Consider the following 21,187-nt stretch of genomic DNA (forward strand, 5'->3'; position numbering starts at 1 on the left):
TGCGTCCTACATACTTAGGTAATATTTATTTCCTTCTCAATTCTCTGACAGGGTTGAAGACTAGATAGTTACAGTCTTACAATTAAGTTTAAGTTGATTAGGATCTAAGAATGTGTTTTAGGCCTAAGAAGATGCTTTTAAATTGATAATGCAAATAAGGATCCAAATAGGATGTATAATAGAATATTTTCTCCTAAGTTGACAAATGCATATGGCCCGGTCATTATGAATGTTAACCTTAGTTTTCATGACTGTTTCATAAATTTTTACTGGAAAAATGTGCAGTTATTTTGTTTTCAAATTCCCAAGGCACTATACCAAGAAGCAGCAACTAGGAAAATATCAACTATGTTGAAAATAAATGTTCACGTGAACTCAAATTATTTAGTTGAATGAATTAAGAAAAGCTTCAAATGCCTAAAAACTAGATGCTACCTTTCTCTAAATCCTTGAAGTAACTTGTAAAAAAAAAACCAAAAAACAAAAAACAAAGATTGCATCATTGTCTACATCAGTGGACAGCAGAGCAAGGCAAAAATGGGAGGTCAAAGTTGATTTCGGATTACCTTGGTTTTGAATTGGTGCTTTGTGCTTTGCTAGGGGAAGCACTGCAGTACAGTAATTGAGTAGTAATGGACTCTCTACCCTTTAGGCCTCTCATCACTGTATGGCTTGCTTCTCAAAAGCCAGATGATGGACATCCTAGTCTTTTTATCCTTTATCTTCCTTCACACAAGCTAATACTAATGTTTGAACTCTGAAGCATTATTATTGTATATTAGCTTATCATTGAAATAAAGAAAGGCTTTTGTTGGACTAAAAAGGGGAACTGTAGAATAAACACCTTGTGCATTGTGTGTATGTAGTACCTGTCAATTCAAAAACATATGGCCTAAAGCTGAGGCAGGAAGTAGGAGGTGGAAAATCTTGAAGGCAGAAAAGATTCTGGTACTGTGCAAGGCTCATGAGATTAAGCTGGCAAGATGTGAAGAAGATGGATTCATTGTATATGAGCTCAGATAACCAGCCATGTGCCAGAATGTAGATTAGTATAAATGGGTTATTTTAAGTTGTCACCTAGTCAGGAAAGAGACTAGCTATCTGGCATAGGTATTTGTAAATAATTAAAATTTTCTTTTCCTCAAAAGGAGTTGCATGAGCTTGGCCATGTTTTGTGTGGATTCAAAGATGTGATAGCTAAGAATTTGGGTGTGAGTATATAGCTGTGCACGGAGCCCACCTGGGTTGAGGAGGGCTCTAAATATTTAACCATCCCCATGAAGTTCCCTACAGCAAGGAAGTTTGAGGTGGGGTGAGTAAAAGTGACCACGAGGAAAAGTTAGGTTTGCCTGGAGGAAGAGAAATTAATGAACCTTAAATGAGCTAACATTTAAGTAGGGAATACATAAAAAATTGAAAACGAAGATCTACAAGTGTGCACCCACTATTGAAGGTCATCTACCTCGAGAAAACTAGTGAAAAATTTAGCCCTACACACACACACACACACACACACACAGGCACAACCCCCCAACACACACTCACACACCACATGTGTGACCACAGTCAACTTGCCTCACATGAAAAATTAGACTTTTTCATACCTGCGGTTGCTGTAATGAATGGGAGGAACCTGAAAGCTTTCAGAATTTCTCTTACGGGTCAGATTTTCCTTGGAGACTGTTCTCATATATAAAATGTTCCTTTCTCCTCTTACATCCCGAGCCTCAAAATAAAAACATATGAAAGAAGCAGAGGGAAACCTATACCTGTCCATCCTAATGGCCCAGCCTCATGACTAGCCCAAACGGCCAGACTAGTGGCCAACCTGATGACCAGGATGATGGCCAGCCTCATGACCAGCCCGATGGTCATCCCGATAACCAGCCTGAATTCCAGCCTCATGATCAGCCTGATGGCCAGCCTCATGACCAGCCCGATGGCCAGCCTTATGACTGGCCCAATGGCCATTCCCATGACCAGGCTGATAGCCTGCCTTATGACTAGTAGCGGCCAAACTGACACTTGTCCAGCTGTAGCATCTTCATCTCACAACACTCTCTGTTAGTTCCTGATTTTGACAAAGAAGTTCACATATGCCTAGTGATTTGGTTTGGAAACACACTTATTACCTCTTGATACTTTCTTAGCTTCATTCCTAACATGAACACAATTTGCATGTATGTAAATTACGACCACTGTAATTTTTATTGGCCGTTTAATTCAATTTTATTTAAAAATTATGTATCTACAAGAAAAAATCCTAATTGAAGATCAGGAGATATTACGAACAACTAGCACAATCGCAGAGAACCCCGCCTAACACAAGAGATTGCACAGAAGTGGAAAGAGACAGAAATGAATAAAGTACGATGAATAAAGGAATGAGCAGGAGCAGGTAGGTGAAGAAGACCTTAGGAAGAATAAGGAGAAACTTAGCAGGAAAAAAGAGGTGTCAGGATAGAAGAGGACCATGGAGATGCATGAGTGGTCCTCCACAGAGGTTGAGTGAAGGAATAGATAGGTTTGGCTTGTAAAGCAGTGCTGCGCCATAGGACAGACAGACGTGAAGGATAAGGCCCTGGATGCATGCTACTCTAAATTCCTATTGTGGAGGGCTTGCACCCAGGCTAAGGTGGCAATCTGTGCCTGACAACACAAGGCAACCCCTTGAAAGTTCACGCCAGGACTCTAAGTTGAGAGCGTGTCTCCTTGCACTGCATTGGTAAATATGGACCACTAAACATTTTGGAAACCAATCTGTCAACGTGCATGCAAAAGACCCTTTTGTCTCAGAAAGCATTCCCTAGATTTCTGTGTTGTGTACATCTAAGCACACAGGAATCCAATAAATTTACTAGCCTACTGTTCTAAAGCATTTTTAGAAAAAGAAATAACTCCCTGAATGTCTACATCAAGATGCAATTACTATCATTGAAATCCAGTTGCTCTGAAGAATGCCCATGTGATAAGTATTAAAAGTACATGTTATGAACACACACACTCATACATATGCATGCACTCATGTGCACAGTTATCCTACCTGTTGTAAAACAAAGAAATACAGAAGCCTTACACAATAAAATTAAATGTTCATAAGCAGTTATGTGAAAAGTGATCTATTAAGTTGTCAACTGTCTGGTAGAGGAAAGACAAAACCAGAAATGGATATTAGCCATAGAAGTTGTTTAGTATAGGATTTTTTTTTGAATAACTTAAAGTGCTTCTAAGTAACTGTTATCAAGGTCAACTAATGCTCAAGGTGTATATTGAGCCCAGGTGCTAAGGACGTTGTGGAGTAAACCTATTTCTATATAGGTATAGCCATTCATATAGAAAACAGGGCAGTCTGATTCATAGCCACAAACTAAAGATGTATATGTATGTGGCTTCTTTACTACCCAGCACTGTCCTAAGATCCTCTTCCTCATCTTTATTCTGTCTTGTTTCGTTTTGTTCTACTGATAGTGTGTCACCGTATAGCCCCAGCTAAACATAAGCCTGTAGTCCTTCTGCCTGGATCTCCCGAGTGCTAGGATGGCAGATGTGAGCTATCATGCCTGGCTATTTCCTTCCTTATTTTGGGTATGAATTCAAGATAAAAAAAATGATCAGACACCTGCAGACAAGTGTTGTATTATCCCACTTTTACACTTACCACAGCATGCAACATGTGTGGTGCTTCACATGTGCCCTGAATTCAGTGAATGTGTCTACTCATTGACAGAGCAAACGACTTCAGTGGCTATGTTGTAGAGTGAGGAGATGCCTTTGCTTCTGACTGGCAGACCACCCTGGATCTTTTGTGGTGGTCACAAAGTAGAAATGTCCCAGACATTTGATAGAGAATATCTTCCATGACAATATACACCCCAAAAATGTTCTTAGAAAGGGAACACAGGTGCTAAGAAAATTAAAACTCCTAAGTCTGTAACTGAAATGCCAAGATGATCACTTACGACAGCATCACACGTTCTGGGTAAAGTTGGTCCTTTTTGTGTGTTGTTGACCCTCTCTCTTATCTTGAGTGTTTAGTTCCCATATATAAACGGAACATCTCCCAGAAAGAGCTGGATCTATTTGCCCATGGGTTTATGGCTCATGTTTATATAGGTTGTAAATCCTTTTCAGGAATTACAGGGATACCTTGCTCTGCTTTTCCTAAGCTGTTTGGTTTTGCTATTACTTTACATATTGTTCTGTGTGTCCAAGATACCAGAGATCTGTGCATTTGGCTCAGTAAATGTCCCATCTACCTTTCCTATATTAATGTTGAATATCACAGCTCATAAACTGTAACAAAACCAACATCCCATCCCATGTCAGGTTCTTAACTAATTCTGTGAGTCAAGTATTTAACCTTGAACAAATATCTAAGGCATTGCCTGCACACAATGTAATATAACTTTGTGAAGGATTGGATTTTTGGAAACTAAATTTGGAGGAAGGAATAAAAAAAATAAAGAGAAATAAAATATCAATAAATCTCTATGCTAGAGGGTGATTAGAAAAGCTAAGTGAATCCTGGCGATAAAATTGTCTTATAAAGTTTCTGAAAGTGTGTACGATAATTAAAAAACAAATGTTGATTTGATCAGTGTTAATTACTTTAGTTCATGTTCCTACAATTAATAGCAATGAGAGTAATAGGCCAACTTCTCTGGGATCTTAGATTCAAATTTATTCAAAAGGACTTTGATGGATAACATCCAAATATCCTGACTGTACCAAATCTTAACCATCATCTGAAAACAAATCTCCATTTACATTTTCTGATGAAATGACTTAGCCCAATGTCACAAATGGGGAAGTGGCTCAATCCCTAAGTAATACATTTGGGAAGGGAAGGTCCACTTTTCTGTCCACACCCACAGCGTCTTTTCCTGTGCATGGCTTCCTCGGACTCTCCTTTCTGGAACACTGCGCTCATTTCATTTTCTCTGTCTCTTTTGCTTCCTCCCAAAGACCATCCATGTGAAGTGATGGCATGCAGAAAAGTTTAACCTTTCAGCCCTTGGATGAAGTAGAAGAGACCACACCATCCCAGAAAGTAAGTGAAAGATATCATCTTTTTAAACTTTTAGTCTCTTGGCCGTCATCATCTCAGGCAGCTCTCCACCAGTCATCTGTCCCTTAGACACTGAAGCAACAGTGTAGGTACCCAGTTTCATTAACTATCACCGTAAAAGTCTAATTTTATGGCCATTTTTATTATGCAGAATGATGTTATTCTTTTCTTTTAATTATTTTCAATAATAGGTCCAAAGGATTTTGCCATTCTTTCGAGTTAAGGCTCCTCGGAGTATATTCATAACCACGGGGGTTATCTGCCTCTAAATCTCACCACCCTTAGCAATTAATAGATTTTTAATTGTCTTAAACTTCTAAAGGTTCCAATTCTTTAGGCAGCCTGGTGAGCCAATGATGCCGGTGAAGGTTTTCACTAAGGGTACTACTGTGTTTTTTACTTAACAGATCTATACAAAGCCCTGCCTTTTTTTTTTTAAATCAGGCAACATGATAAATGGTAGATCAGTCATGGGGTGTGGACATCTTATTCTTCTGCCAACCTCTGAGATTGCATACAAAGTCAGTCACAGTAGGCTGCCCCGATAGGGGAAACAGTTTCTTCAAAGCCATGTCAGGTCACTAGAATTCCATGGAGAACAGACTTCTGGAATACACAAGTCCACAGATGGAGTATCCAGGGATATAATGAAACCATCTGCCCAGCACAGGCGACTATGCTTGGAAAGTGACAAAGAATGTCATTTTAATTTCCATGGATTTACTTACAATCGTGAGAGTTATAGCTGTGTGTGCTAGAGACGGGGGGGGGGGGGGAGGGGGGCAGTATATTCCTGTATTCACCTGTACGAGTGCGCATACATGTGGAGACCCAAAGTCTATGTGAGGGTACTCCTCATATTCCTCAGTTGTTCTCCACCTGGTTTTATAATATAGTGTCTCTCTTGGAACATAGAGCCAGAGATTGGCTAGACTAGATGGCCAGTGAGTTCAGTGGATTAATTTGTCTTGCACCCCCAGTGATGGATAGAGATGGATGCTCCCACACCCTGTACAAGGGTGCTAAAGTCTTGAACTCAGGTGTTCTGGCTTTCATGACATGCCCTTTACTGATTGAGACATCTCACTTTATATCACATACAATATAACATCTTGAAGTATCTACTCATTGTGAAATTAGTTATTGATGTGGTAGAGTGACCTCTAAAAATTAAAAATAGAGTTACCGTAGGGCCCAGCAACCCCACTGCTGGTTACTGATTCACAGTTATTAAGTCTATATGTGGAAGACAAATCTGTGTCACATGTTTGCAACTGTACACAATAATTAAATCAAAGAATCAAGCCAAGGAACCATGGGGGGAAAGCTAGGGACTAGGTGGGACAAAGACAGAGTCATAAGACAAATGAAATCTTGTCATTGCAACAATAACATGGATGAAGCAGAGTGTTACATTGAGCTAAAAAGGCCAGGCAAGTATAGTTACAACTTTGAAAGCATACCACTCTATAGGTTCAGAAGACAGTTCTTAAATTGTGTATATCATGTATAATTATTCTTCTTTCCAGATGCTTGACTTTTCTCAGGGCCATTTCCTTAAAATTGGTATGGCTTCAAATACGCTTTCTATACAGTACTCCATTCTTCACCCATGTGTCTCAGAACTTGTGGTAGAATGATAGCACATCACCCATGCCTGGGTCTCCTTCAATAATTTGGCCTACTGCTAAAAGATGTCCCAGAAGACAGAGTCTGAGAAGGACCTCCAACATCCACCTGAAAGGTTGGCCATGCCCTACTTCTCTCGAGAACCATTTAGGAACCTGCCATTCATAAATATGTCCAACTCCTTTTAAAATCCATTTATATTTCCTGCTGGAATCACCTTTTAGGATAATGAGGTCCCTTATTTTATTACCTCTGTGTGAATTAGTGTTCTCTTTCATTTGTCCTTAGCTGACCTCCTCATTTGCCCGAGGCTAATGGACCCTTAACCGTCCTTAAGTCGTCCATCTAAGATGACAGAAGATTTAGAATATGAACCTTATTAGACTTAGAGATTCAGTGTTCATCAGCAAACATTGGTAAATGTTGGGTATGGTTGGGACTGGTTAGATGCCCCATCCTACTTGAATTCCCATGGCCAGTACATTTAGAGACTGATGACCAAACAGTGACTTTCTTCGTGGCTCTGTAGTAGACACGTTGCAGCCCTCTATTAAAGATATTTCCTAACCTATCCGTTTGAGTCTGTTTCCATGAGAGGCCCTTAACATAGTAGATTAAGTAAGACTTTGGGGAGGGATATTCAGACAACCATTGAAGTTAACAAAAGACATAATTTTAAAAACACTATGCTGCAAACAACATATAGGGAGCTGGGGGGGAAAGGTGCTACATCTTCCCTGGGAAAAGGACAGGCAGCAATCACAGAACAAGGAACAGACCTCATTATTGGAACTGGTACATAAAGTCAAGCTGATTTCCAGGCGAGTAACTGTTCTTCGCCTTATGAGAAAATCAATATGCATTTTGGCCTGAAGAAAATATTCCCAAACTGCACCGAAGGAAAGCAATAACCTCTATATGTACTATATGTACCTCATTTACCAAGGTGCTACAACATACTGAAGGGGACACACAGATAGTTAAATTTTTTTTTCTGTAGCTGATCTCTCGCTCCATTGTATGTTAGACTCTTTTTTTTCCCCTCTTGGCAAATCATTATCTTAATGTCTTGGTCTGGTTTCATAAGGTTACAGTTTCTTTTAGTAGTGATAGTGATTTCTTTTGAAAATCTCTATCAATCAGCAAGTTTGACCCTCTTCCTTTCTGAAGTGGGCTCGTTCACCCCTCCTAAAGTAAGCTTGTTCTGGGAGGTCGCCATATTGGTGTCGAGCAATTGTAGGGACACCTGATTGGCTTGGTGCACTATATAGCCTCGATTCTGGTGATCCTCCTGCCTCAGCCTTCTGAGTAGCAGGGTAAAGGGCTCAGCCAAAGTACTGTCTAAATATTTCTTATATCTTCATATCCTTAATCAGAGGAGTTTCTCTCTTCCATGACCCCAACCAGATAAACCCAACCTCTGTCAAATTAATAATGAAAACTCATTAGGATAGCTGCCAGTTTGCCAGTTCCCCCTACCAATTGGAGAAAAGAGAAGCTCTTAGACAAATGTCTTTGCAGTTGGCCTAGAGGTTGCAGGTGGTTGTTCTGATTGAGTGGAGACTACAATGTGTGATGGGGTTGTACATATTGGTGTTGGTAGAATTTGGGTTCTGCCAGGGTTGGACTAGGAATCACTGTGTTCAGGAGACCGAGCTCGAGGTCTACTGGAGCTCTCCCATTCTCCCCATTAGCATCATCAAGAAGCAAGAGTTCTGGTCAAGGGCCTGTCCTTCTGAAGCATACTTGCCACCACCACCACCACCAAAAGTGAATACTATTTTTTCATGTCACTATTCATGTTTTCAACAGTTGAAAAGATATATCTTCGAACTTTCCTTGAGAATCACCCACGATCCATCTTACTTGTATTCAGTATTGGGCGCTGTGCAGTTTAGCAATTTAATAATGAATGAAAAGGTGCTGTCACAGCCACTTGGAGGCTTGTGGAAGTGGATGCTTTGACACATCTGTTTGGGACGCCTGGCTCCCTCTGCTTGTTATCTGTACTGACATCTATAATGATCTGCCTAAGATTATAAATCCTTTTCACAGTCTTCACACAGACCTGCTAGAAATGACTAAAAACAAACTTAACCTGTATTAGATATAGCTACGACTTCAGCTAACAGTTGAATCTGTTCATTGTCCTTAATAAAATGTAAAAAAAAAATTTTTCCCCAAAAAGTCTGCCTAAAACAAAGCCTAGGACTTTAAATGCCAGGAGTCTGAGGGCTGTTTCCATAGAGAGCAGTGTGCCTCAGCCATTGGTGACAACAGAAGCATTTGGGCTGAACAAGCGCTGAGTCATTTTAAAGCTAACCAAGTACTACAGGCAGTTTTCACCCCGATACATTATTTATCGCCAGGGCCTCCTGATGCCTGTGCTTACTGCGGAACCCTCCTGTGATATCGAAGGCCAAAGCAGCGCTTCTCCCTAACAACAGTGTTGTATCTTTGGCAACTCGAGCAGGGACTCAGAAAATCAATACCACTTCATGAGCCAGGTCTTGGTCTTCTCCTTTTACGAGGATTCTGTCAATGCAAGGGGCCATTACTGTACTTTAAAGGCATGATATAAAATTGCCTCGACAAGATATAAGACACACCGTTCGCAAGAACCTGGGGAGAGTATTTTAGTCAAAGTTAAATAGTTTCATCACGTAATTACTTCTATTGGCAAAGCTCCAGCAGAAAGCTCTCTCGGAGGTGTGTGCTTTCTCTCCCGGGTGGGGACTTTCAGGGAGGTCTACGGATTAGATTCAGGTTGTTCTAAAAGAGTTCAAGCTGTTAAAATGGAGGCAGGGCCTAGCATCTGATGCCATTGGTGGGGAAACCACAACAACACTGATGAGTTACTCTCTGCCCCCAACTTTTTTTCCCTTCCTCAACTCATAGGTCTGAAAGTAGGTTTAGTTTTATGGCTACAGAATATTTCGTCTTGATTTCCAGGCTGGTAACTAATTTTCTAAGGATTGTTTAGGATTTCTTTTTCAGAGAGAAAAGGAAACTGTCGGTTCCTCTAACAGTTCTCTATTGTATGACAAATTTTAATTTTTGTGTTCTATGAGGTTTTATGTGTTCCACAAGAACTGTTAGCTAGCTGTCTCCTCATGATAAAATTTAATCACTTACATAATACCTTGAAAGCTGATGACAGTTTTGCACATATTTAAGTTTGCTTTCATTTAAAATGTGCCTGTTATTTTCAAAAAACAGCTTGGCAGAAGTGAGGAAAAGGTAAAGAGTTGACACTAACAACAGAAAACGTGTAACTGTTGAGCCTTTACGTTTTGCACACTAGAGTGAAGAACCCTCCTAGAGAACCTGCGTTGGATTTGAGGAATGGGTGGATGCTAAGCCATCAACCCCACTCACACAGCAACTGGTAACTGAGAGCACCCAAGCTCTGAAGTTTGCTTCAGCCTCACAAAAGCTACTTGACTGCTATGAGATACTTTCAATTTAAGAAAAAAAAATAATAACAATGAAAAAGAAGCTCAAAGGACATGCATGCAAATCTTGTAAAAATGCCAGGGAGCCTCCCCTTTGTAGTCAGAGATTCTGTCACAATCCATGAACAAGGGAACAGGCACCATGCTTGGACAGCTGATAAGGACTAGAAGAAAAGTGATTTTCTATCCGTGTCGTCCCACTTGCACCTACAGACTTCCAATTATGGCATTTCTTAGTCACCACACATACTTATTTTTATGAGTTATTCTATTACATTATGAATGTATAGGTTCATTAATAGATTCTTTGAAGCTAATGATTTGGAGTTAAGTAACCCCTCTTCTCCTGGTCCATAGCCATTTTTCTGAATGGCCTCATTTATTTTCTCTGTGTGCTTTTAGTAGGAAGTAGAAAAGGGTAAAGTTCATTCAACTCTGTTTTTCTCAGAAGGACAATCTTGCCCCACAGGTCAGAGACAGAAAACAAAGGGATGTATGTATTCTAATTGTAATAGATAAACAGTTTGGCTAGATCTTTAATTATTACGAATCAGGTAAACTATTTGTGCATTCTATTTTTTTTAAGAGCACCGCTCCTGGCGTTGTACACTTTTCAGGCCATGAGTACCATCTGGTAGTGGGCATAAATTTATTCTAAAGTCCCAGAGACACAATGGATTGTCCTGTTTTATACAGAACAGTAGATACTTCTCCTCCATATGGTCATCGGGAGATCCAGTTATTGCCACATTTTGAGAATAGGTCTACCAGTTTTGTGTTTTCAGGAAGCCAAAAAATCATTTTAAAAATCTCACATTCAATCCAAATAACTTGGCCAGAAATTAAATTTAATCTCCTTCCATTTCTAATCTATTGGCCAGAATGAGTATGGATCAAACTAAGGACAAGAGAGGCTGTGAAGATTTCTTCTTGTCCAGGAGGGACAGGGTAACCATGTGGGGAGCTGCCCACGTCAGTGAGTAAGTTTGCCAGTTGTAGTGTTCAAGAACATCAGAGTATCAGTTCTTCATCCTCAGCATCCTGACTTCAGGATAATATGCTCTGTTCTCTACAACTGTGAGAGGAAGGGATGGCCAGTCTTTGGTCTTACCAGTGCCAGCAGATTGTGAAGGTGTTTGGACACGTCGTCATTTCATCCCCAGTGCTCTACAGAGCACCCAAACTCTTTCTTAGCCAAGCTCCCTCCAAGTCTAATTTCTGTTTCCTTTGTAACTTTCTTCCCACAGCACTTCCACAGCCATGAAGAACAAGTGATCCCAGAGTCAGAGCACTAGCTGTACTTGCTTTTGGCCTGAACCCTGACCTCCTACACCCAAGACTCTTTGTTCTCTTCTCTATCCCAACAACTCCTTCTTCAAGTCAACATTCAAATACCATCTGATGGCTGCAAGCCTGGTATTAACAAGCAGATTTTGCTCTTGTATTGCCTTCCCCTGTTAGGCTGTCAGCCTCTTCCATAGGGAAGACCAGTGTTTACCTCAGCCTTTGGAAGGTCATCAGAACTAATGTGTTTGCTTATGAAGAAGGGAAGGAATGCCGCAAAGGGAACGTTCTTATGTAAAATATTGGGATTTCTAATGAAGCTCAAATACAGGTGACCTGAAGCATAAAGGAACAAAGAAATGCAAGTGACTCCAAAATTTAAAAGTGGGGCTATAATAACTTTTCCTATGGCAGAGATTGCTCACTGAGGAACACATGCCCACATCTCTCTGCAGATCCAAGTTCTGTAATTTTCAATTTGCTGTATAGTGAAGGTGTTTTCATAATTGGAATGAAGTGAGAAAACTCCATGCTCACTGCCCTTAAAACTCACCTTTCCCACCTGGGCGATGCAATGGTCCAGGCTTTCCAAGATGTCTGAAAGACTCCTGCCAGAGAGACCAAGCAGAAATGGATGTGATTTGTAACACTGCAGGGTTACTGACCTTTCATTGTACCCAATCTGCAAATGTCCAAGTCATGGGCATCTCTAAAGAGAAAGCAACTATTTAAAAGCAGATGTTTAAAATAGAAGGCCTTGAGAGTTGCCCTCTCCCCAGACACACTTGCCAACAATTCTGAAAAGCACTAACTACAAAACATGAGTCATGCCCCTGCCCTCTTTCCTCTTTAAGACTAAAAACAGAATGCAGAATGAGTTTTAACCTTTGTTTACACAGCTTAAGACTTAAGAGTCAATCCTCAAGGAAAAAAAAAACTAGAACCAGAGAAGATGAAATGGCCTAGCACTGAAAAAAAGAAAGTGGATGTACTAATACCACAAATGGGGCTGCTGCCTGTGATTCTGATGTTCTTGAGTGTGTGTGTATGTGGGGAGGGGGGGTTCCATGAGCAGGCTGAACTTGATCCCTTTAACAGGTGGAAACATCATCATCATCATCATCACCATCATTATCACCATCATCATCACCATTATTACCACCACCACCATCATCATCTTCTTCTTCCTCTTCTTCTTCTTCTTCTTCTTCTTCTTCTTCTTCTTCTTCTTCTTCTTCTTCTTCATCACAGTTATAAATCCGATAAACTATTAATAAGAGAGAGGCACTCTACCACAGGTAGATGGGAAAGAAGAGACTAGATTTAGGATTCTGTGTTGGAGGGGCACGCAGAGGCTAACTGTTATCAATTTAACATTCCCAATGCAGGTGCTTCATGAAGGAGTCTTTACCATTCTTAAAGGTCATCTGAATTGTTTACTTATAACTTTCAATGCTACATAGTGGAAGAGTGCTGCTAAGGATGGGGCTTGTGTTGACCCATACCTGCATCAATGCTGAGTGAGTTCCCAGACTGGTGACTATAAAAGAATAGAGAGACCTACAGAATATGGCACTTAAAGATGTTTTTATTAGTTTAAAGATGATTTGACAAGAAGGCAGGTTAACTCCCGGCAACACCCAGCCTACCTCAAAGAAGATGATGAGCATCAAAGAACCTCCTTATGGAGATGGCTTCAAATGTAGCAAACCAGACACTGGGCAAAATGTCCTTGTTTTGGCCACAGACAGAATTCTGCTTAAAAATGGGCAAGCTTGGATGCAGGCCAAGTCAAAAGCCAAACTCTGCAAAGACAGGGTAAGCAAGTCCTCAATAGTTCCTGCCTCACAAATATGTCTGTCAGATACACTGGGCCAGAAAGATGAAGATGATGCTCCAATGTTATTGAGAGATTTGGGTGACTGTTCAGGCATCAAACTGTCCCTGTCATTTTCTCATGGTGAAAGCTGTTGACATGCACTCCCTGTTTACTCAGGTAATTAATTTTATTCCTTCTCTAGTCTCTGATGGGGTTGAAGACCAGATAGTTTAGTTTTACAATTAAGCTTAGTTTTTTTTGGTAGGTTAAGGTGTTTTTAGGTCTAGATAGATGTTTTAAGCTGATGAAGATGAACTGTGATAGATATTGATTTAAATTCAGAATTATAGATGCACCAAGATAGGAAAGATATTTTCTTCAAGGTTGCCAAATACAAATAGCCAAAACACTATAAATGTAACATCTATATAATTCCTGACTATTTCGTGGTTCTTCTTGCTGTATGTAGTTTATTGTATATATGTGTAATATGTATGTGTAATATTGTATACATATATTGCATATATAATGTTGTATACATATTGTATATGTATGTTGTATATGTGCAATATGCATTTATAATATGTATATATAAAAAAGAAAAATAGAATGGAATGTATACATGATAGGGACACTGAGCGTTGCAGTCCCGGCATCTTGGAAAGAAGCTCCTCCCAGGATCTATACTGGTTTGGGTGAGAACTAACATTTAGAAATGTGTGAAAAACCACTGCGTCAACCAACTAAGCATCAAAACTGGGACTTATTCCCTGGAGTTTAGGCTGTAGGTCCAGAACAGGAGGCCACAGTGGGAAATTGCTGCTCGGAACCATGAAATGTGTTCCCTCCTGCTCTCAGAGTCCCTCTGCAGAGGGACCTGTGATGTATCCAGTTAGAGAAAGAAGGCTTTCCCAGCTCCCAGCATGGGTGAAGCTGGGCATGGCAAATGGGCCCTCTTTCCGCTTCTGACATGACTTGTGTATTTCCCAGGGGATAAAGCTAATAAGAGAGAATCATTAAGATGCAAATCCTCTCTGAGGAGGAAACAAATGACTGAGGGATAAATGACTAACGCGAGCCATTTCTGCAAGGGGCAGGAGGAGAGGCAGGTAGGGAATGTGGGTTCTGTCCTGCTGCGCAATGCTGACCATGACCACACCTCAGTCACACTGGATAGCGGCGTTAAAGTATCACCTTAGAGCAGGCATTGGTTTCCTTCTATAAGCACCATTTAATAAATATTTACAGGAACAAAAGATAGTAACATATACAAAAGCAATCAATCATTTTTTTTCAGGCTAATTTTAAAAAGAAGTTCTTAAAATTAAAGAAAAACCACACAGATGACCCGATTCCTCCGAACTGCAGGCATTTTTTGGCACTAGTGACTAATTTCAAGAACCCCAGGCTACTAATCTGTGAGTATTTGCTCCCCTTTTCTACAATGCATGGTGCTACCTGCACCCCACTCACAGGCCCTGTGTTCCTTATAACATCTCTAAATTATTGATTATGCAGCATGAATGCTGTGTAAATAGTAATTGTATTGCTTAGAGAAAAATGACAAAAGGACATCTGTTCACATGAATGCTTTCCCAAATATTCTCAGTGCACAGTTGGCTGGAGGCATAGATCTGGAGGGTTGATGCCCTCAAGCCTCCTACTGTGGCCTGAGGCAGCCATGGACAAGATGTGAAGGGATAAGCAAGCCATGAAACCTTTACAACTATGAGAGAGAGAGACTTGATGAGAGCTACATTTCAGATCTCTGCCTTGGATGGTTGCAATCTGTGTCCCCATTGCCAGTGGCATCAGTATTGTCTGGGAACTAACTAAAACTGTAAGACATCAGTGCCACTCTGATCCTTCTAGAGAGTTGCTCATCAGAGCCTCTTGCTTCTTCTCAGTGAGAGAACCAGCCCCCTCCAACTTGTGTAGGACTTTATTACAGGCAAGCTTTCAGGATGGCAAATGGTACACGCTTCTCCTTTGCCCAAACAGAATGGAAGCCTCACAATTGCGTGTTCTTCACCTCAGAAGCTCCTCTGTGTGCTTCCTTGTTTGCCTCATAGGCAGTTTCTATGATGCGTCAGTTGAAACCAATATGGAAGTGATACACCCTGCCTGAGTATAAATTGATCATGTAGAGAATTCCAGAAAACACTAAGAGCAGTTCTGGCAAAGGAGAAATTTGTGGATGACAAGCTTGGTTTCCTTAATGGAAAACCAACATGCCTTTCTTCAGCAAATGGTGAGGAGTGGATTAAAAAGGCATTAAGCTGCCTCCTTTGCCATTTCAAGTGTGCATTCAAATTCAAGACAGCATTTAAAATATTAAAACATCCAGTGAGTTTATTACTAGCTCATTTAAGATGGCGACCATGAAAAATTTAGTTTAAGCTACCCAATAAAGGCTCAGGGGACGCTTAAAAACACAGAGAGAGAGATAACTGAATTTTTAAAGGGAGTTCCTTATTAACTTTCCCCCTCATCTGTTACCATAGCTATTTTCCAGCTGTATAAACAGTCTGGAGAGTACGCCCTGAATGAATTCACCGTTCAGAAAACAACATAATTACAGCCATTCCAGCAAACGGAGTGCCAAAAAAGTTACAAATTAATTGAAGGTTAGCATTGAAAATTAAATCCTAGTCAGCTTGAAGTCATCTTTTAGGCTCCTTTCTATAGAATTAAGTAGGGAATTCACTCCATATCAGCGTGGTTGACAGAGTTCCAAAGATCAGGTGGACAAATGGCCTTCTCTCCAACCACCACTTTCCTGTGATCTGATATAGCTAATTTCAAGGGAAGGCTGCCAGTAGTACCTCACAATGTGCTGCCTATGATTTATGCAAGATGTGGGAGCACTTCTTCCTCTCACCTAAGTGTGCAGTGATTAGTAAAATATCAATTCGTCTTGCTCTGAACTATTTTGATGGTGGCTGCTGAGAGATATTATCAGATCCTTTCTTTTAATTGTATTATTTTTCAGACATTTGTAAAAACAGTACAAAGGATCCATCTGCAACCTTTATCCAGATACCCTAGCATTTGTCAAGTATTAATTATTGTTAATAAGCTCAATTATCAGGACCATGGAGTTAACAGTAAAATTCAATAACTGTATAGTTGACAGTTTATCCAGGTTGACCAGTTGTCCCTAATGTCCTAAGATCCCAAACACCTGGCATTTAACATTTTTCCTTAATTTTCTCTAGTCTGATAGGAGTATCTGATGTGGTCCACCACAGTGCCCAGACTATGGCATGATTCAAGGAGTCAGAGATGGTATTTGTCTTTCGAACATTCATGATTCAATATGAAATCAAAATAAAAAACAAAAGTTAGACATTGGAAAACAAACTGAAGTGGTATCGTGGTATCTATTTTGAATAAGAAAGAAATAAGCAACATTGTTTAAATTTGAAAAAAAACTTTAATGAAAATCAACTCAACTCAGAAGATTTTGGCTGCCAAAAAGGAATCACTCATGGCTGAGAGAAATAACCAGAGAATTTATGTGCTGTTTTCAGACTGTCTTTGTGGTCAATGCTTTTATTCATGTCACTTAAACAATGGGTGATAAACAGCCAGGGTGCAGCGTGTTACCTGTGATAGAAACTGGGGGTTGCCTGTGAAGCTTACTTGATAACTTGGAAAAAGAAGGTCATTTTCTTGTGTCAGTTCCAAGTCTCCTGTTGACAGTGAAGAACTCACCGAACCACATTTTAAATAAAAGCTCAGAGGCTAATTGCCATCCTAGGGACTGTCTCCTTTTGAACTGCTTTGCAATGAAATGTATCAGAACCTACCATGACGGGCCTGGCAAAGAGTCAGATATTCTGGCTCCACGTACTTCTGCATAGCAACTATTCTCCATTGACTTCATGTCTTCAGTATCCCATTTCATTTCCACATTAAATCCAGATTCTGTTGGATTTCAAGACCCTCAGGTTTGAAAGACCATGAGAGGTTTATAGTCTAGCACACTAGACTAGCTGACACATTTGTCCCTTAAGACATCTAATATATGTGTGGAGACTTTCTATACAGAGCCTTCTATATAAAGCCTCAACACCTACCCAGCCTCACTTCAAAACCGTGACTTTCAAAGCCTGTCCCAAGGTCTGCATTCTCCTGCTACTCACAATAGTTCATCTGTGGCTTCTGAAAGAATGTTTCTAAAATGTCCTCAAGTGGCCTCAGGCTGGTCTGAAGATGACCAGCCATCTCCTCAGAAAGACAAGCATTACATAAATGTTCATGGGTCACACAAGTGTTGTCTCTTGTTGGTCTTGGAAGTTCAGTAGCCTTGGTCATTTACAGATGGGCCACAACCACTCAGTTTCATTGTTTTTTTTCATGTATAAAAGCATAAGAATATAAATCTATATTTATTTGTTTTATTTATTTTGGCTTCTCCTTCATTATATTTGACCCATGGTTGCAGCCTTCTGGTGGTAAATGCATGAGTTCTCTACCTTTCCTTACTATTTTCCATCAGAAAAGTAAGTCATTCTTATCTTTTAACAGAGTCACCACTTAAAGTAATTGTCAGAAACATAACTGTTGCCAGAAATACAAGTACAGTCAACTCTCTGAAAGTAACCTTTTCTTTGATAAGTACCACATGTTGTCATGGAATTAATAATTTCTAATGTACAGATCTATCATTCACATCTTACCACTTCTGTTCATCAAGATAACCTAGATTTTACAAAATAAGATGCTGAAAGCTTGGTTGGCTAGATAAAAATCCTCTCTTTGGTTAAGAACGGAACGGAAAAACCCAGCTTGACATGTCTTGGCACCAGGCTAGGAAGTCCAGGATAGGCTGTGCATACATCACATCTCCCACTCACTGAAGTCTGGAACTGCATCACTCAGCTACCTGATTCCCGCCCTCACTAAAGACAGCTGGCCTCTGAGCCAAACTGAAATGCAGAACCCATGATTCCCTCCTGAGACTGTGATGAATATATCCTGGCAAAAGTAAGAGAGAAAGAGTTTCTTTTGGCTCACTGTTTCATAGAGATTATGGTTATCTGGTCACATCACATCTCTGCTCAGAAAGCAGAGAGAACACAAATGGAGCCAGCCTATAAAACCTCAGAGCACGCCCCTAGTGGCATGCTTCCTCAGCAAGATACACCTTCTAAAAAGTCTATAGCCTTTCAGTAGCACCAGCAGCTGGGTATCAAACACAGGAGCCTAAGAGGGACATTCCACATTCAAGCCACAACACTTAATAATAATAAATAAATCATCATCACCATTATCACTGCCACCACCATCAGCAGCATCACCACCATAACCACTGTCATCATCACCACCATTACCATCATCATCACTGCCACCACCATCATCAGCATCACCACCACAACCACCGTCATCATCACCACTGTCACCATCATCACCACCACCATCACCATCACCATCATCATCATCACAAAGTTTGAGACATGGCCTCACTATATAGGCCCTCAGCCTTCCAAGTACTCCACAGTGCCCATCACATTTTATTTCTCTTTAAAATTTAAAAGACCATTTTGTGCATACCAGTTTTACCTGTTTTCTAGAATATTATTTTGGCACCATGTTTCCCTTTTTTATGCATGTGTCTTTTCAAAAAAAAGTATAATTATTCTCACCAAGAACCTGTATTATGATTTTCAGCCCACAAAATGTCTTTACAAGGTTTTATTTACTTCCTAGGGTTAAGAACACAACATTTGTTTGCACTTTTCACACTCTAAGTCATCGGTAAACCACTGACATATTACATTCTCAGTTCCTGCCTAGGAATATAAAAATATTGAATAACTACCTATTGTATGATATATATGTGTGGTACATATACATATACATATATATACATATATATAATATACACATATACATAAACATTTGGCTATACACATAACGGACTTTTTTTCATATGAAAATAAAAAACACTCATGGTGCAAATATGTGCTCTTTAGCAACAAACTGTAACCACTTTGTGCAAGTCACCCAAAGGGCAGAAGTAAAGGATGCTTTTGTTAATTAGTACTATGGGGCTGCCTTGAACCAAGGATCTTAGGGATAATGCTAATGAGTTGTCAGCTGATATTGGTAACGTGATTGTAGGTTTTTAATTTAAGAGCACTTTGCCAAGGCAAAGTATGGGGATTTCAAATTTCCAGTGCCCTCTGGCCCTCTACATAAGGTAGAAATTTCAAAAACCTTTAGAAAAATTGATAGATAGAGAGACAGATAGATAGAAAATGTATTGCTGTGTTTTCTGTTTCAAAGTCTATCTTTTTCTCCTCAGAGGTCTATGGAAATTCTACTTCACTCACTGCTGTTTGGCTGGTAGGTAAAAAACACACTGCAGTAAACAACTAAAGCGCAAACAGCATGTGCAACTATATACGTCACCCTACTAAAAATGGTCACCGTGAAGCTAGACCAGTCTCTTATTTACAGGCAGGCTACCTCCTCCAAGAATACAAAGAGACATTCATCACCAGGATGACACCTGTGTCCTTAATACTTACTCTAGAAACACCTTTCATCCACTTGTAATGTTTCTCTTTAGAGAGGTCTTATAAGACAGGACCTAACACAAGCTACATTCGAAAGAAGGGGAAACTGAGTGGCAAAGTTTAAGCCTTTCTATATGGTTCACTGTCATGGCCATAACCCAGGACCAGTCTCCCTCAGCCATGTTACCTAAACCCTTCCCTCAGCCCCCACCTGTAACACACATGTTGGGGCGAGAAGCAACAATGCTTGGACAAGGCCTCCAATACAATAGGAACTCACACAGGTGAGTGCTTTGCTTGATGTCACCCTACGGAACCGTCATTTAGACTGTGTTCCTTGACAAATATTGTTTCCTCCCTTTGCAAACAAGGTAGGAGTAGTCCAGAGATGGGGATGTGAGTTAAGCTGCTGGTGTCAGGATGTCTGTCATCTTTCATCATCCCATAGTTTTTTGCATTGTTGTACGAGAGCATGATTAGCTGTCCACCAGTGCACACCCCTTCCCTCCACCTGCTATGTGTTTCTTTCTGTAACATGAGCATCAGTATCTGAGGAGTCAGCAGCTTTCTATGAATCATTTTAAAAGCCAGGAGGAGGACTGGAAAGATGGCTCAGTCCATAAAGAGTTCTCTGAGAGAGTATGATGGCCTGAGTTTGTGTCTGAAACACCCACACAAAAAAGCTGTGCACCATGGCGGGACCCTGTAATCCTAGCACTGGGGAGGCAGACACAGGGAGATTCCCAGAGCCTACTGGTCATCCCAACCAGCGTAAACAGTGAGCTACAGACTCAATGAGTCCCAATGCCAAACAGGTAAAGTAGATAGTGAGTGAAATGCTGGCCTCCTCGTCTTCAAATACAAAGTCTGACTTATGATGATCTCTTTGTTACTTTATGTCTTCATGCCTTTCTCATCTCAGACCCTACCAGCCAGGAAACATGAGGGATCTGCAAAATCCTCTGTCTCATGTGGAGAGACAACAACAGTAACTCTGATCTCCATCTTACTGTGTGCTTGGTCACCCGACCCAGCAATGGGGCCCAGTCCACTGCCACACCTCCATTGCTTCCTCCTATTCAGCACTGGCTGTCTGCTGGCTGCACAGCAGTTAGAGGACAGAGGGCTGGTCCTCCTGAGTTATCACTCTGCCTTTTCTTTTCTAAAAGATGAAGGATGTGTAGAGGACACATAAAACTTTAGTCAATAAGCCCATTATTATGATTGGCTGAAAACCATAAAATGCATCCGTCAAGCCATTGTGTTGCATCTTGTGTTAAATTATGGTGATAAATAGTCCTTTATGCGTGACGTCACCTACTAATCTATTCCAAAAACTACCCCCATGATGCATCACTCATGTGCCTGCCAGCTTGCTAAAAAAATAAATATATAAATAAAAGCT

At 40.4% G+C, this 21,187-nt stretch overlaps 1 protein-coding gene across 7 annotated transcripts in view; it reads right to left on the bottom strand.

The window, feature by feature from the left end:
* LOC311607657 (uncharacterized protein) overlaps positions 1-21,187 on the bottom strand; it is a 558,074-nt gene that overhangs the window by 188,794 nt on the left and 348,093 nt on the right. Inside the window, exon 1 of one of the 7 annotated variants that reach the window (XR_014782687.1) lies at positions 11,990-12,049. The exons of the other annotated variants lie outside the window; for them this stretch is intronic. The gene's annotated coding sequence lies outside the window, so the exon portion shown is untranslated. Of the gene's footprint in view, positions 1-11,989; positions 12,050-21,187 lie in introns of those variants that run through there. 7 annotated transcript variants of the gene reach the window in all.

This window comes from Acomys minous, assembly GCF_964271855.1.
Source record: "Acomys minous genome assembly, chromosome: 10".
NCBI lineage: Eukaryota > Metazoa > Chordata > Mammalia > Rodentia > Muridae > Acomys > Acomys minous.